Source organism: Pleurodeles waltl, chromosome 2_1, assembly GCF_031143425.1.
Source record: "Pleurodeles waltl isolate 20211129_DDA chromosome 2_1, aPleWal1.hap1.20221129, whole genome shotgun sequence".
Lineage (NCBI taxonomy): Eukaryota > Metazoa > Chordata > Amphibia > Caudata > Salamandridae > Pleurodeles > Pleurodeles waltl.
The window spans coordinates 810,175,755-810,191,943 of record NC_090438.1 but is presented as its reverse complement, the minus strand read 5'-3'; the positions used below and the strand labels follow the sequence as shown (position 1 = coordinate 810,191,943).

General features: G+C 48.3%; 1 protein-coding gene across 8 annotated transcripts in view; it reads right to left on the bottom strand.

Annotated features, from left to right (window-relative positions):
• The window catches only part of LOC138268696 (glutamate decarboxylase 1-like), a 1,137,623-nt gene that overhangs the window by 258,831 nt on the left and 862,603 nt on the right, over positions 1-16,189 (bottom strand). The window lies entirely within an intron of this gene.

Below are 16,189 nucleotides of genomic sequence, written 5' to 3'. Positions count from 1 at the left end.
TAGGAGAACAATAGAATTGGGTGAATGTGAATGGCTGAACAGTTTAATGCACAGTAGGGACGTACTTATCTATGCTCTTATCACCCAACTGCAGGTCCTTCCTTTAAAGAAATCCCAATAAGAAGAAAGGTGCAGGTTACGGAAGCACACACTGAATATCCTATCTTCAAGTGGGAACCACAGGCTGGAACTGGATCTGGAGGCGGTCTCTCTTTTTCTTTTCCCATTTCCTTTTCCCCTTAGCGGATGTAGGGTTCAGATAATCAGTAAAGTTTGAGCATGCATCTGTTGGAGGGAGTTGGGTAAAAGGCATCTGCTCCTGTGGAAGTTTGATTTAATGGGTGATCTTATGACAACCATTGTAGTATGTTGCAGATGTTGCAGGGCAGAGATGGCATTTTAAAGTGGGGCACAGTCCACAACTGTGATGGTCATTTTGCTGGTAGGAATACCCAGTCACATTTCGAGGGGCAATTGTGTTGCACATCCCTGAGTTTGGCCCATATACATGTTGTGACCACATGTGACCCTTGGGTTATATGTAGCTGTGATGTGTACTGGCTGCCATGTCTTTCCATTCAGCAATGCCTTGTCACATGATTTCATTGACATTGTCTTGTCATACATAGGTACCGAGGGAAAGATGAGAAGACCTCCTGTCTACCATCCACTGCCAGACCCTCAGAGCAAGGGGGAATGACTCATTATCCTTCTGCACCGTCTGAATAGGCAAACAATAGTGGACTCATGACGTCAGTTGGAGCCAGGTGTGATGCCAGCTATTAGTTATTGAACCAGCATACCATCCATTGTACATGTCATGTCAGTATTACACTTCCTAGCCATAGGATCCTTCCAACATACAGTGTCCCTATCAGCCCCAAACTATGTTCAATCTGGTGTTGTAGGGTGTTGTAAGGAAATGCCTCCTTGGCATGGTTGCCCCCTGACTTTTTGCCTTTGCTGATGCTATGTTTACAATTGAAAGTGTGCTGAGGCCTGCTAACCAGGCCCCAGCACCAGTGTTCTTTCCCTAACCTGTACTTTTGTATCCACAATTGGCAGACCCTGGCATCCAGATAAGTCCCTTGTAACTGGTACTTCTAGTACCAAGGGCCCTGATGCCAAGGAAGGTCTCTAAGGGCTGCAGCATGTCTTATGCCACCCTGGAGACCTCTCACTCAGCACAGACACACTGCTTGCCAGCTTGTGTGTGCTAGTGAGGACAAAACGAGTAAGTCGACATGGCACTCCCCTCAGGGTGCCATGCCAGCCTCTCACTGCCTATGCAGTATAGGTAAGCCACCCCTCTAGCAGGCCTTACAGCCCTAAGGCAGGGTGCACTATACCATAGGTGAGGGTACCAGTGCATGAGCATGGTACCCCTACAGTGTCTAAACAAAACCTTAGACATTGTAAGTGCAGGGTAGCCATAAGAGTATATGGTCTGGGAGTCTGTCAAACACGAACTCCACAGCACCATAATGGCTACACTGAAAACTGGGAAGTTTGGTATCAAACTTCTCAGCACAATAAATGCACACTGATGCCAGTGTACATTTTATTGTAAAATACACCCCAGAGGGCACCTTAGAGGTGCCCCCTGAAACTTAACCGACTATCTGTGTAGGCTGACTAGTTTTAGCAGCCTGCCACAAACCGAGACATGTTGCTGGCCCCATGGGGAGAGTGCCTTTGTCACTCTGAGGCCAGTAACAAAGCCTGCACTGGGTGGAGATGCTAACACCTCCCCCAGGCAGGAATTGTCACACCTGGCGGTGAGCCTCAAAGGCTCACCTCCTTTGTGCCAACCCAGCAGGACACTCCAGCTAGTGGAGTTGCCCGCCCCCTCCGGCCAGGCCCCACTTTTGGCGGCAAGGCCGGAGAAAATAATGAGAAAAACAAGGAGGAGTCACTGGCCAGTCAGGACAGCCCCTAAGGTGTCCTGAGCTGAAGTGACTCTAACTTTTAGAAATCCTCCATCTTGCAGATGGAGGATTCCCCCAATAGGGTTAGGATTGTGACCCCCTCCCCTTGGGAGGAGGCACAAAGAGGGTGTACCCACCCTCAGGGCTAGTAGCCATTGGCTACTAACCCCCCAGACCTAAACACGCCCTTAAATTTAGTATTTAAGGGCTACCCTGAACCCTAGAAAATCAGATTCCTGCAACTACAAGAAGAAGGACTGCCCAGCTGAAAACCCCTGCAGCGGAAGACCAGAAGACGACAACTGCCTTGGCTCCAGAAACTCACCGGCCTGTCTCCTGCCTTCCAAAGATCCTGCTCCAGCGACGCCTTCCAAAGGGACCAGCGACCTCGACATCCTCTGAGGACTGCCCCTGCTTCGAAAAGACAAGAAACTCCCGAGGACAGCGGACCTGCTCCAAGAAAGGCTGCGACTCTGTTTCCAGCAGCTTTAAAGAACCCTGCAAGCTCCCCGCAAGAAGCGTGAGACTTGCAACACTGCACCCGGCGACCCCGACTCGGCTGGTGGAGATCCGACACCTCAGGCGGGACCCCAGGACTACTCTGATACTGTGAGTACCAAAACCTGTCCCCCCTGAGCCCCCACAGCGCCGCCTGCAGAGGGAATCCCGAGGCTTCCCCTGACCGCGACTCTTTGAACCTAAAGTCCCGACGCCTGGGAGAGACCCTGCACCCGCAGCCCCCAGGACCTGAAGGACCGGACTTTCACTGGAGAAGTGACCCCCAGGAGTCCCTCTCCCTTGCCCAAGTGGAGGTTTCCCCGAGGAATCCCCCCCTTGCCTGCCTGCAGCGCTGAAGAGATCCCGAGATCTCTCATAGACTAACATTGCGAACCCGACGCTTGTTTCTACACTGCACCCGGCCGCCCCCGCGCCGCTGAGGGTGAAATTTCTGTGTGGACCTGTGTCCCCCCCGGTGCCCTACAAAACCCCCCTGGTCTGCCCTCCGAAGACGCGGGTACTTACCTGCAAGCAGACCGGAACCGGGGCACCCCCTTCTCTCCATTCTAGCCTATGTGTTTTGGGCACCACTTTGAACTCTGCACCTGACCGGCCCTGAGCTGCTGGTATGGTGACTTTGGGGTTGCTCTGAACCCCCAACGGTGGGCTACCTTGGACCAAGAACTAAGCCCTGTAAGTGTCTTACTTACCTGGTTAACCTAACAAATACTTACCTCCCCTAGGAACTGTGAAAATTGCACTGTGTCCACTTTTAAAACAGCTATTTGTGAATAACTTGAAAAGTATACATGCAATTTTGATGATTTGAAGTTCCTAAAGTACTTACCTGCAATACCTTTCGAATGAGATATTACATGTAGAATTTGAACCTGTGGTTCTTAAAATAAACTAAGAAAAGATATTTTTCTATACAAAAACCTATTGGCTGGATTTGTCTCTGAGTGTGTGTACCTCATTTATTGTCTGTGTGTATGTACAACAAATGCTTAACACTACTCCTTGGATAAGCCTACTGCTCGACCACACTACCACAAAATAGAGCATTAGTATTATCTCTTTTTGCCACTATCTTACCTCTAAGGGGAACCCTTGGACTCTGTGCATGCTATTCCTTACTTTGAAATAGCACATACAGAGCCAACTTCCTACATTGGTGGATCAGCGGTGGGGTACAAGACTTTGCATTTGCTGGACTACTCAGCCAATACCTGATCACACAACAAATTCCAAAATTGTCATTAGAAATTCATTTTTGCAATTTGAAATTTTTCTAAATTCTTAAAAGTCCTGCTAGGGCCTTGTGTGTTAAGTCCCTGTTTAGCATTGTCTTTTAGAGTTAAAAGTTTGTTAAAAGTTTGAAATTAGATTCTAGAAACAGTTTTAGATTCTTTAAAAAGTATTCCAACTCTTAGCAGAATAATGTCTGATACAGAGATGCAGGTGGTGGAACTCGACACCACACCTTACCTCCATCTTAAGATGAGGGAGCTAAGGTCTCTCTGTAATATAAAGAAAATAACCATTGGCTCCAGACCTACCAAAATTCAGCTCCAGGAGCTGTTGGCAGAGTTTGAAAAAGCCAACCCCTCTGATGATGACATCACAGAGGAAGAAATTAGTGACTTGGAGGCCAATGTCCCTCCTCCAGTCCTAAATAGGGAGAACAGGACCCCTCAAGTCCTGTCTCCAACTGTGTTAGTCAGAAATAGTGAGTCCCTCACAGGAGGGTCCCACATTTCTGAAATCACTGAGGATGCTCTCAGTGAAGATGACCTCCTGTTAGCCAGGATGGCCAAAAGATTGGCTTTAGAGAGACAGCTCCTAGCCATAGAAAGGGAAAGACAAGAGATGGGCCTAGGACCCATCAATGGTGGCAGCAATATAAATAGGGTCAGAGATTCTCCTGACATGTTAAAAATCCCCAAAGGGATTGTGACAAAATTTGAAGATGGTGATGACATCACCAAGTGGTTCACAGCTTTTGAGAGGGCTTGTGTAACCAGAAAAGTAAACAGATCTCACTGGGGTGCTCTCCTTTGGGAAATGTTCACTGGAAAGTGTAGGGATAGACTCCTCACACTCTCTGGAAAAGATGCAGAATCTTATGACCTCATGAAGGGTACCCTGATTGAGGGCTTTGGATTCTCCACTGAGGAGTACAGGATTAGGTTCAGGGGGGCTCAAAAATCCTCGAGCCAGACCTGGGTTGACTTTGTAGACTACTCAGTGAAAACACTAGATGGTTGGATTCAAGGCAGTGGTGTAAGTAATTATGATGGGCTGTAAAATTTATTTGTGAAAGAACACCTGTTAAGTAATTGTTTCAATGATAAACTGCATCAGCATCTGGTAGACCTAGGACCAATTTCTCCCCAAGAATTGGGAAAGAAGGCGGACCATTGGGTCAAGACAAGGGTGTCCAAGACTTCAACAGGGGGTGACCAAAAGAAAGGGGTCACAAAGACTCCCCAGGGGAAGGGTGATGAGACAACCAAAACTAAAAATAGTAAAGAGTCTTCTACAGGCCCCCAAAAACCTGCACAGGAGGGTGGGCCCAGAGCCTCTTCACAAAACAATGGGTAAAAGGGTAAAAACTTTGATCCCAAAAAGGCCTGGTGTCATAGCTGTAAACAGCATGGACACCAAACTGGAGACAAGGCCTGTCCCAAGAAAGGTTCCACTCCAAACTCCCATCCAGGTAACACTGGTATGGCTAGTCTCCAAGTGGGATCAACAGTGTGCCCAGAGCAAATCAGGGTCCACACTGAAGCTACTCTAGTTTCTGAGGGTGGGGTGGATTTAGCCACACTAGCTGTTTGGCCGCCTAACATGCAAAAATACAGACAGCAACTCTTAATTAATGGGACTAGAATAGAGGGCCTGAGGGATACAGGTGCCAGTGTCACCATGGTGACAGAGAAACTGGTTTCCCCTGGCCAATACCTGACTGGAAAAACTTACACAGTCACCAACGCTGACAATCAGAGAAAAGTACATCCCATGGCAATGGTTACTTTAGAATGGGGAGGGGTCAATGGCCTGAAACAGGTGGTGGTCTCCTCAAATATCCCAGTGGACTGTCTGCTTGGAAATGACCTGGAGTCCTCAGCATGGGCTGAGGTAGAACTAAAAACCCATGCAGCAATGCTGGGTATCCCTGAACTGGTGTGTGTGAAAACAAGAGCACAATGCAAGGCACAGGGTGAAAAAGTAGAGCTGGAGTCTGGAAAAATGGCCCAGCCTACCAAGAGAACAGGAAAGTCAGTTGGGAAACCAACTGCAACACAGCAAAAGAAAGGGAACCTCTCTTCTCAGGAAGAAGTTCTGCCCTCTGAGGGAACTGAGCCTTTGGAGCTTGAACCTTATCAGGTTGAGCTCTTAGGCCCAGGGGGACCCTCAAGGGAGGAGCTGTGTAAGGGACAAGAAACCTGTCCCTCTCTTGAAGGCCTTAGGCAGCAAGCTGCTGAAGAGTCCAAAGGCAAGAAAAATGGAACGCATAGGGTCTATTGGGAAGATGGACTCCTGTACACTGAGGCCAGAGACCCCAAACCTGGTGCCACTAGGAGAGTGGTAGTGCCTCAGCTGTTCAGGAAGTTCATCCTAACATTGGCCCATGACATTCCCCTTGCTGGACATTTGGGACAAACCAAGACGTGGGAGAGGTTAGTCAACCACTTCTACTGGCCCAATATGTCCAACATGGTTAAGGAGTTTTGCCTCTCCTGCCCCACCTGTCAAGCCAGTGGTAAGACAAGTGGGCATCCAAAGGCCCCCCTCATTCCACTTCCAGTGGTGGGGGTTCCCTTTGAAAGAGTGGGTGTGGACATAGTTGGTCCACTGGAACCTCCCACAGCCTCAGGAAATATGTATATCCTGGTAGTAGTGGATCATGCTACCAGGTATCCTGAAGCTATTCCCCTTAGGTCGACTACTGCCCCTGCAGTAGCCAAGGCCCTCATTGGTATCTTTACCAGAGTGGGTTTCCCTAAGGAGGTGGTGTCTGACAGAGGTACCAACTTCATGTCAGCATACCTAAAGCACATGTGGAATGAGTGTGGAGTGACTTATAAATTCACTACACCATACCATCCACAAACTAATGGCTTGGTTGAGAGATTCAACAAGACATTAAAAGGCATGATCATGGGGCTCCCAGAAAAGCTCAAAAGGAGATGGGATGTCCTCTTGCCATGTCTGCTTTTCGCTTACAGAGAGGTGCCACAGAAGGGAGTAGGATTCTCACCCTTTGAACTTCTGTTTGGTCATCCTGTAAGGGGACCACTTGCCCTTGTTAAAGAAGGCTGGGAGAGACCTCTCCATGAGCCTAAACAGGACATAGTGGACTATGTACTTGGCCTTCGCTCTAGAATGGCAGAGTACATGGAAAAGGCAACCAAAAACCTTGAGGCCAGCCAACAGCTCCAGAAGTTTTGGTATGACCAAAAGGCTGCACTGGTTGAGTTCCAACCAGGGCAGAAAGTCTGGGTTCTGGAGCCTGTGGCTCCCAGGGCACTCCAGGACAAATGGAGTGGCCCTTACCCAGTACTAGAAAGGAAGAGTCAGGTCACCTACCTGGTGGACCTGGGCACAAGCAGGAGCCCCAAGAGGGTGATCCATGTGAACCGCCTTAAGCTCTTCCATGACAGGGCTGATGTGAATCTGTTGATGGTAACAGATGAGGATCAGGAGGCAGAGAGTGAACCTCTCCCTGATCTTCTGTCATCAGACCCAAAAGATGGCACAGTAGATGGAGTGATCTACTCAGACACCCTCTCTGGCCAACAGCAAGCTGATTGTAGGAGAGTCCTACAACAGTTTCCTGAACTCTTCTCCTTAACCCCTGGTCAGACACACCTGTGTACCCATGATGTGGACACAGGAGACAGCATGCCTGTCAAAAACAAAATCTTTAGACAGTCTGACCATGTTAAGGAAAGCATCAAGGTGGAAGTCCACAAGATGCTGGAATTGGGAGTAATCGAGCGCTCTGACAGCCCCTGGGCTAGCCCAGTGGTCTTAGTCCCCAAACCTCACACCAAAGATGGAAAGAAAGAGATGAGGTTTTGTGTGGACTACAGAGGGCTCAATTCTGTCACCAAGACAGATGCTCATCCAATTCCAAGAGCTGATGAGCTCATAGACAAATTAGGTGCTGCCAAATTCTTAAGTACCTTTGACTTGACAGCAGGGTACTGGCAAATAAAAATGGCACCTGGAGCAAAAGAGAAAACAGCATTCTCCACACCTGATGGGCATTATCAGTTTACTGTTATGCCCTTTGGTTTAAAGAATGCCCCTGCCACCTTCCAAAGGTTGGTGAATCAAGTCCTTGCTGGCTTGGAGTCCTTTAGCACAGCTTATCTTGATGATATTGCTGTCTTTAGCTCCACCTGGCAGGATCACCTGGTCCACCTGAAGAAGGTTTTGAAGGCTCTGCAATCTGCAGGCCTCTCTATCAAGGCATCCAAATGCCAGATAGGGCAGGGAACTGTGGTTTACTTGGGCCACCTTGTAGGTGGAGGCCAAGTTCAGCCACTCCAACCCAAGATCCAGACTATTCTGGACTGGGTAGCTCCAAAAACCCAGACTCAAGTCAGGGCATTCCTTGGCTTGACTGGGTATTACAGGAGGTTTGTGAAGGGATATGGATCCATTGTGACAGCCCTCACTGAACTCACCTCCAAGAAAATGCCCCAGAAAGTGAACTGGACTGTGGAATGCCAACAGGCCTTTGACACCCTGAAACAAGCAATGTGCTCAGCACCAGTTCTAAAAGCTCCAGATTATTCTAAGCAGTTCATTGTGCAGACTGATGCCTCTGAACATGGGATAGGGGCAGTTTTGTCCCAAACAAATGATGATGGCCTTGACCAGCCTGTTGCTTTCATTAGCAGGAGGTTACTCCCCAGGGAGCAGCGTTGGAGTGCCATTGAGAGGGAGGCCTTTGCTGTGGTTTGGTCCCTGAAGAAGCTGAGACCATACCTCTTTGGGACTCACTTCCTAGTTCAAACCGACCACAGACCTCTCAAATGGCTGATGCAAATGAAAGGTGAAAATCCTAAACTATTGAGGTGGTCCATCTCCCTACAGGGAATGGACTTTATAGTGGAACACAGACCTGGGACTGCCCATGCCAATGCAGATGGCCTTTCCAGGTTCTTCCACTTAGAAAATGAAGACTCTCTTGGGAAAGGTTAGTCTCATCCTCTTTCGTTTGGGGGGGGGTTGTGTAAGGAAATGCCTCCTTGGCATGGTTGCCCCCTGACTTTTTGCCTTTGCTGATGCTATGTTTACAATTGAAAGTGTGCTGAGGCCTGCTAACCAGGCCCCAGCACCAGTGTTCTTTCCCTAACCTGTACTTTTGTATCCACAATTGGCAGACCCTGGCATCCAGATAAGTCCCTTGTAACTGGTACTTCTAGTACCAAGGGCCCTGATGCCAAGGAAGGTCTCTAAGGGCTGCAGCATGTCTTATGCCACCCTGGAGACCTCTCACTCAGCACAGACACACTGCTTGCCAGCTTGTGTGTGCTAGTGAGGACAAAACGAGTAAGTCGACATGGCACTCCCCTCAGGGTGCCATGCCAGCCTCTCACTGCCTATGCAGTATAGGTAAGCCACCCCTCTAGCAGGCCTTACAGCCCTAAGGCAGGGTGCACTATACCATAGGTGAGGGTACCAGTGCATGAGCATGGTACCCCTACAGTGTCTAAACAAAACCTTAGACATTGTAAGTGCAGGGTAGCCATAAGAGTATATGGTCTGGGAGTCTGTCAAACACGAACTCCACAGCACCATAATGGCTACACTGAAAACTGGGAAGTTTGGTATCAAACTTCTCAGCACAATAAATGCACACTGATGCCAGTGTACATTTTATTGTAAAATACACCCCAGAGGGCACCTTAGAGGTGCCCCCTGAAACTTAACCGACTATCTGTGTAGGCTGACTAGTTTTAGCAGCCTGCCACAAACCGAGACATGTTGCTGGCCCCATGGGGAGAGTGCCTTTGTCACTCTGAGGCCAGTAACAAAGCCTGCACTGGGTGGAGATGCTAACACCTCCCCCAGGCAGGAATTGTCACACCTGGCGGTGAGCCTCAAAGGCTCACCTCCTTTGTGCCAACCCAGCAGGACACTCCAGCTAGTGGAGTTGCCCGCCCCCTCCGGCCAGGCCCCACTTTTGGCGGCAAGGCCGGAGAAAATAATGAGAAAAACAAGGAGGAGTCACTGGCCAGTCAGGACAGCCCCTAAGGTGTCCTGAGCTGAAGTGACTCTAACTTTTAGAAATCCTCCATCTTGCAGATGGAGGATTCCCCCAATAGGGTTAGGATTGTGACCCCCTCCCCTTGGGAGGAGGCACAAAGAGGGTGTACCCACCCTCAGGGCTAGTAGCCATTGGCTACTAACCCCCCAGACCTAAACACGCCCTTAAATTTAGTATTTAAGGGCTACCCTGAACCCTAGAAAATCAGATTCCTGCAACTACAAGAAGAAGGACTGCCCAGCTGAAAACCCCTGCAGCGGAAGACCAGAAGACGACAACTGCCTTGGCTCCAGAAACTCACCGGCCTGTCTCCTGCCTTCCAAAGATCCTGCTCCAGCGACGCCTTCCAAAGGGACCAGCGACCTCGACATCCTCTGAGGACTGCCCCTGCTTCGAAAAGACAAGAAACTCCCGAGGACAGCGGACCTGCTCCAAGAAAGGCTGCGACTCTGTTTCCAGCAGCTTTAAAGAACCCTGCAAGCTCCCCGCAAGAAGCGTGAGACTTGCAACACTGCACCCGGCGACCCCGACTCGGCTGGTGGAGATCCGACACCTCAGGCGGGACCCCAGGACTACTCTGATACTGTGAGTACCAAAACCTGTCCCCCCTGAGCCCCCACAGCGCCGCCTGCAGAGGGAATCCCGAGGCTTCCCCTGACCGCGACTCTTTGAACCTAAAGTCCCGACGCCTGGGAGAGACCCTGCACCCGCAGCCCCCAGGACCTGAAGGACCGGACTTTCACTGGAGAAGTGACCCCCAGGAGTCCCTCTCCCTTGCCCAAGTGGAGGTTTCCCCGAGGAATCCCCCCCTTGCCTGCCTGCAGCGCTGAAGAGATCCCGAGATCTCTCATAGACTAACATTGCGAACCCGACGCTTGTTTCTACACTGCACCCGGCCGCCCCCGCGCCGCTGAGGGTGAAATTTCTGTGTGGACCTGTGTCCCCCCCGGTGCCCTACAAAACCCCCCTGGTCTGCCCTCCGAAGACGCGGGTACTTACCTGCAAGCAGACCGGAACCGGGGCACCCCCTTCTCTCCATTCTAGCCTATGTGTTTTGGGCACCACTTTGAACTCTGCACCTGACCGGCCCTGAGCTGCTGGTATGGTGACTTTGGGGTTGCTCTGAACCCCCAACGGTGGGCTACCTTGGACCAAGAACTAAGCCCTGTAAGTGTCTTACTTACCTGGTTAACCTAACAAATACTTACCTCCCCTAGGAACTGTGAAAATTGCACTGTGTCCACTTTTAAAACAGCTATTTGTGAATAACTTGAAAAGTATACATGCAATTTTGATGATTTGAAGTTCCTAAAGTACTTACCTGCAATACCTTTCGAATGAGATATTACATGTAGAATTTGAACCTGTGGTTCTTAAAATAAACTAAGAAAAGATATTTTTCTATACAAAAACCTATTGGCTGGATTTGTCTCTGAGTGTGTGTACCTCATTTATTGTCTGTGTGTATGTACAACAAATGCTTAACACTACTCCTTGGATAAGCCTACTGCTCGACCACACTACCACAAAATAGAGCATTAGTATTATCTCTTTTTGCCACTATCTTACCTCTAAGGGGAACCCTTGGACTCTGTGCATGCTATTCCTTACTTTGAAATAGCACATACAGAGCCAACTTCCTACAGGTGTCCTCTCAGAAATGTTGAAACACCTGGACAGCTATATCCAATTTCCTTGACATGAGGATTTAGCCCATGAGAAAGCTGACTTTTATGGTTTTGCCCGCCTCCCACATATTGTTGGTTGGGGCCATTGATGGCACACATGTTGGCTTGGTCCCACCACAAGCCAATGAACAAGTATACCACAACAGAAAGAACTTCTATTCCATCAACGTGCAAGTTGTCTGTTTGGTGGGTCTCTACATTTCACAGGTCTGGGCCCGTTATCCGTGTTCAGCCCATGATTCCTTCATAATGGGGAACAGCACCATGCCCCAGCTGATGTCATAACTGTACCCAGAGAGGGCCTGGCTAGTTGGTAAGCCACATCTGTCTTGTTTGTGTGTGTGCAATGTCTGGTGCTACAATCATGAATTGAATAACTCACTGATGCACATATGTCCCGTTACTTAACAGGAGACTATGGACATCCAAAATGTCCTTCGTTGTTGACATCAACAAGGAATCTAACTACGCCCGGGGAAGTCTGCTTTAAAGAGGCCCACGGAAGAACAGGGCAGGTAGTGGAGTGGGTTTTGGGGCTCCTGAAAGCCAAATTTTGGTGTCCGAATTGGTGAAGCATTCCTCTACTCATCCAGAAAAGTGTGTCAGATCAATGTGGCATGCTGCATGCTCCACAACATTGCCCTGCAGAGGAATATCCCATCCATCCCAAAGCAAGGGGAGCCTGCAGTGCCACCGGGTGAGACTCATGAAATGCCAAGTAAGGATGGCAGTGGTGAAGAGAAAGGGGCTGACTTGTGGGAAGATCTCATCAACAGCTACTTTTCATGCGTGTAAGAATGCCATGTGATGTAATGACTGTGACTGTATGAAGAACTGTAGTTGTGTGAATGTGTAGAGTTGTGTTTTGGCAACAACTAGGGAGCTGATACTCTGCAGTATTCAGCCAAAGGGTGCTTGAAGAGTTAGTCTTTGACATATGCCCACCTTGATAATGTCCAGTGTACTCCTCCCATTCGAAATGGAAGGTGGTTGAAGAACAGTCAACAGAGTGAATATGTGGCACACAAAGGAGGTCATTTTAGCAGAGGCCATTTGCTGGCAGTGGTGGGTGTCTTGCCATCTGCACCTCCTGGATTCCTCGCAAGATATTCCCGCTTATGTGATGATAGGGGATCTGCTGCTACAGATGCAGGGGTGTCTGAGGTGGGTTCTTCCCCAGACAGGGCCTCCCTTCCATTGGCTGGCACCAATGAAGGGCCTGGTGTTGATATTCCAAAGGAAGGGGTAAAGTTTTGTTGTCAATCCCTGATCAGGGTGGTGTTAATGTCCCTCAGCACCCTTGTTAGGGAGGCCATGTTGGTATTGTGACAGCTCGACCTGTTGATGTGAAATGTACAATGTTACTAGATGTATTGTGACATCTACCTCCAAACATTTACAGTGACATTTTGCAAAGACCTTGTACATAGTTGATTACCAGGTAATCCTAATGTGACAGGTACATATGGTATTGGTTGTACTGACATGACATGTGTGGAGCATGCCATATCTCCTTGCCTGACACAACTGCTGAGATGTGCAAAACATTGTCCCTTGAAGGATGGCCTGAGAATGTCATTTTGCTACCAGTGCAGGCTAAACAGTGGCTAGACAAGCTAGTTTTTTTTGCCTATTTTGAGGCCTAGTGGAATGTGATGCAGGCAGACCCAGGAAATTGTAGTATATATGACAGGAGTCATCATGTGGTTACTGCAGTGCTAATGTGTCTGCTGCAAATACCAATTGGGTGATGCATCTTGAGGCCAAAGGAATACTTCCTGTACATGCTGGGTAAGTTGTCATTCCTGTCCTCAATAGTTTCATCTTGGGTTAGCAGGTCAAAATGGAGCTAGGTAGCCAGACACATCTCAGAGTTAGACATGATCTGTATGCTGGTCACTCCCAGATGTGTGACCCTAAAATGTGACTTAGCAGGCAAGGATTTTTGATTAAGTGACCACTGGTGTGGTGTTCTGAGTTGGGTAAACAGTACCTCCTGGGAGTTACAGTAATGTCACTGCCTCTACTGCACACACTTGACAATTTTCATCCTCCCAGGTGTGCAGAGTTCATTTGGGAGTTCTCTTCTAGAGGGATTTGGGCACGCAAAACTGGTTTTATTGTTAGAGTTAAGGAAACTGGGCTACTTGAGATTTGCATTCTGGTCACTCCCTCTACTTCCCACCATTTTTCATATGGTATTCCACAAGGTGAGTGTACTTCAATTGGGATTTCACAGGCATGGCTATTTGGTTGTATGGACCCTGGGATTGTGGCTGGAGTGAGAGATACAGAGCTCCTGGTCTTAGCAGTCATGACTGTCACTGTACTACACACACTTTACAAATGGTATTCTCACATCGGAGTAAAGTTACATTGTGATTTGCCAAACTGGGCTCTTTGATTTAATATACACTGTTCTGGTGTTCGGAATCACAGAAACAGTACCTCCTGTGGAGTTGCAGTCAGGTTTTTCACTCTACTTCACACACTTAACAAATAGCATCCTGCCAGGTAAGTAAACTTCATTTGTGAGTTTACAAACAGGGGTCTTTAGACAAGTGAACACTGTGATGTTGGTTGAAGTAAGAGAAACAAGGCCTTGTGGGCATGTTATGCACCCAGGTGAGTAAACCTCATTTGTGATATACCAAACCAGGTTATTTGGAGAGGAGGACACTGTGATGGTGGTTGGGGTTATAGTATCAGAGCTTCCTGGGATTCGCATTCATGTCAGTCCCTTTACTATACACACCATCCATATGTTGTCCCCCCAGGTGAGTACACTTCATTTGTGAGTCGACAGACAAGGGTATATGGGCACGTGAGCACTGTTCTGGTGTTTTGAGCTATGGAAACAGTGGCTCATGGGATATGCAGTCATGTCACTCTCTCTACTACACATACTTGACAAATGGTATCCTCCCAGGTGAATAAACTTAATTTGAGAGTTCGCTATCAGGTGCATTTGGGCAAGTGGCCACTGTGCTGGTGTGTTAGCCCATGGTATCCTCTCAGATGAGTACACTACAATTGTGAGTTCACAAACAGGAGTATTTGGAGAAGATGACACTGTGCTGTTGGTTGGAGTCATTATAATAATGCCTCCTGGGAGTTGTAGTCATGTAAGTCCCTGTACTACACACACTAGACAAATGTTCTCCCCCAGGTGAGTAAACTTCAATTGTGAGTTACCAAACAGGGGTATTTGGAGAAGTGAACACTGGGCTGGTAAGTGGAGTGATAGTAAAGTTGGCAAAAGGAGAGCTGTGGGCATCTATGACAGCATTTGGTTGACATTTTTATTGTTGTGACTTACCAGACTCCACTCCCCCAGGTATTCCTGTCAAGCCCTCAGGATGCCCAAGACCTTCTCCTCCCAGTGAAAGAGATGTAATAGGGCACTGGGAGGGTCACTGCCAGTCGTCGTGGCCTGCAGCCATGTGCCTGAAGTCCAGGGAACAGACCTTGCCCCTGAGGTAATTCTACCTCTTCCTGATGACCTCCTTTGTGCACAGGGTGGTGCCCACAGCATTCACTCTGTTGACTATCCTGTCCCACATTTCCATTTTCCTACTGAGAGGAGTGTGTTGGATTTGTGCTCCAAACAAATGTGGTTCTACTCTTATAATTTCATCCACCATGACTCTCAACTCATCCTCAGAAAAACGTGGATTTTAAGAAAGTGACGGTGTAAAAAAAAAAAAAACGTGACAGTGACTCACTAAAGAGGAGAAGTGCAAAAGGGTGTCACTGGACAAAAGTGTGTACTCAGTGTGAAAAGAAATGGTGAGAAAAAAGTGGTGCCTAGTATCTGTGCTGTGTGTCACATAATTTGCTCGGGCTTGTGTGTGTTGCAGTGTGAATGCAAAGGATTGTGGTGTGTGAATGGGTGAGTTTTATAGAGTCCTTTGCAGGTGCGTCCAGTGTGGCAATGTGTGTCAGCTGTGTTGTTTTCAAATCCATCCAATGTGCTGTTGTGTATTACTTTGTTGACCAGGAACCGCTGTGTTTTGAACCGCCATTGGCTGACTGCCATGGGTGTCCGCCACTGCAACTTTGTGCTTGTAATATGGTTAGTGGTTGGTCACGGTGCTGTCAGCGCTAAAGGTCGGACTACTTAATTCCCAGCCTCTGTGCCACTGCTGGTCTGCCTTTTTTGGTTGGTGGTCAGCGGTTCTGCCTCTTTGACTCGTAATAGGGCAGTCTATAGGACCGCCAACATGGAGGTCTTTTTAGGACCACCAACATGGAGGTCTGATCACCAAACTCGTATTGGGGCTTGTCGTCTATTTATGTAAAGAAGTTACCAGGAAAGCAGAAACAATGGTACATGAGCAGTTAACTGAATGACCAAATAAATATGATATAGACATTTCAAAGAGCCTATCTCTGCAGAGACGCTTTAGGGTGCAGCTAGATGACAAATCTATTGAAAATATGCATGTAGGAATGTCCTCCTTTTTGCTCTGGTCACCCGCAAACTTTTTGGACAGATACTTGTGGTTACTGACACTTGGCTGTGCCCTGGGTACTGCTTACAAGTCCCAGGGCCAGTGCTCTGTGTAAAGTGAATATGCAAATTAGGCTAATTATAATTGTCAGTATCAACCTAACCAACAGTCCCTAGTATATGGTAGGGCATGGAGGTCTAGGGACCCCAACATAGGTAGTGCACCCATAGGTGCACTGTTAAGGTGCCCAGTGTCATTTTAAAGGCAGGCCTGCCTTGCTGGCTGCCTTTAAAATAAAGTTATATACAAATTCGACTTTTGAATTAAAAGTAC